General features: G+C 41.9%; 1 protein-coding gene across 1 annotated transcript in view; it reads right to left on the minus strand.

Annotated features, from left to right (window-relative positions):
- Positions 1–2,124, minus strand: part of Tmem183a (transmembrane protein 183A) — a 16,779-nt gene that overhangs the window by 12,464 nt on the left and 2,191 nt on the right. The gene's annotated exons all lie outside the window — the stretch shown is intronic.

Consider the following 2,124-nt stretch of genomic DNA (forward strand, 5'->3'; position numbering starts at 1 on the left):
AAGAAAGAAAGGAAGGAAGGAAGGAAGGAAGGAAGGAAGGAAGGAAGGAAGGAAGGAAGGAGAGAGAGAGAGAGAGAGAGAGAGAGAGAGAGAAACAGAAACAGAAACAGAAACTGGAGCTGAAGAGAGCTGAAGAGCTAGCTCAAAGATGAAGAGCACTTATTGCTCATCTCAAGGTTTCCATTGCTGTGGTAAACACCATGACCAAAGCAGCATGAAGAGAACTGGCTCATTTCTTCTTACAGCTCTCAGGCCACAGCTCGCCACTAAAGGAAGTCAGGGCATGAAGAGAAACAGAAGCCATGAAGAAGAGCTATTCAGTGGTTTGCTTCTCATGGCTTGCTGAGCCTGGCTTTTTAAATCACATTTTAATTATTTATGCGACAGACTGTGTGTATGCGTGAGGGCACAAGTGTCACAGCATATGTGCTGAGATCAGAGACAACCTGCGGGTGTCACTTCTCTCCTTCCTGATGTGGGTCCCAGGGACTAAACTCAGATAGCATGGGACAAGTACCTTTCCCAGCTGAACCATTTCATCAGCCAGGACCATCCGACAGGTGGCACCACGCACAGTGGGTCAGGCCTTCCCATGTTAATCATCAATCAAGAAAACACACCACAGGCTTGCCCACGGGCAATCAGGTACGGACATTTTCTCAGCTGCGCTTCTCTCTTGCCAAATAACTCTACCTTGTGTCAGACTGACGAAAACAAACCAACAAAAGCTCAATCAGGACACTGCTCTTTCAGGGGACCAGTATGATATTATCACATCAAGCAACCGACAAATGCCTGAAATCCCAGCTCCAAGGAACCTGACACCCGTTCTGGCCTCTATGGGCCAGAATACAGACATAGATGTACACACATACATCCTTTTTTTTTTTTTTTTTTAAATGAAGGGGCTGGAGAGATAGCTCAACAGTTAAGAACACTTGCTGCTCTTCCCATTTGGTTCCCAGTGCCCATCAGGCCACTCACGACTACCTATAAATTTAAGAGACAGGGAATCTAACTCCCTATTCTTGTCTCTGCAGGCATATATACACAACAAATATTCACTAAAACACATACATGTAAATAAAAATAAAGATACTACTTTTTTAAAGATACTACTTCATATCCATTATAATTTCACAAGTAAAATAGTAAGTGTTGGCAAGAATGTGGAGCTAATACAATGTTGGCATGCTGCTGCTAGAGATACCAAAACAGCACGACTACTTACTACGATTTAGAAATGAAAGTATTTACCCACCCAAAACTTCACCTAAAGTTGCTTTATAATGCAAAACAGTCAAACATAAGGCAGTAAAAATAAACCATTAGGCCTGGCAGTGGTAGCACACACCTTTAACCCCAGCACTTGGGAAGCAGAGATAAGCAGAACTCTGTGTGTTGGAAGCCAGCCTGTTCTACAAAGAGAGTTCCAGGACAGCCAGGACTGTTTCACAGAGAAACCCTGTCTCGAATAACCAAATAAAAAAAAAAAAAAGAAAAAAAACTGTTGGTACATATTCCATGTAGATGAACCTTAAACAAATTAAGCCATGTGAAAGAAATCAGACCTAAAGGAAGATGTTATCATTCCATGTGTATGGAATGTCCACAGCAGGTACATCTACAGAGAATGAAATTAGAGGGGCCGGGGAGCACTGACGCTAAAGCCTTGACAATTCTTTCTGGAGTGATGGAAATGTTTTATACTTAGTTCAAAGACAGCAGAACAATTGAGAAAATAGTAAAACTACTCAATTATATACTTTAAAAACATGATACATATACATGTAGACAAACACTCATATTAAGTATCTAAAAAATCCTTTAAAAGCATAAGTTGGAAAATTTCTGAAGAATGTACACATATACACAAATATGTATACATATATAATGAAATGTGTGTGTGTGTATATGTGTGTGTGTGTGTGTGTGTGTGTGTGTGTGTTTCCCTAGAAGAATTAAGAAAGAATAAAGTAAGCCGGGAGGTGGTGGTGCACGCCTTTAATCCCAGCACTCGGGAGGCAGAGGCAGGCGGATCGCTGTGAGTTCGAGACCAGCCTGGTCTACAGAGCTAGTTCCAGGACAGGCTCCAAAGCCACAGAGAAACCCTGTCTCGAAAAA

The sequence above is a fragment of the Microtus ochrogaster genome, chromosome 6 (genome assembly GCF_000317375.1).
Source record: "Microtus ochrogaster isolate Prairie Vole_2 chromosome 6, MicOch1.0, whole genome shotgun sequence".
Classification (NCBI taxonomy): domain Eukaryota; kingdom Metazoa; phylum Chordata; class Mammalia; order Rodentia; family Cricetidae; genus Microtus; species Microtus ochrogaster.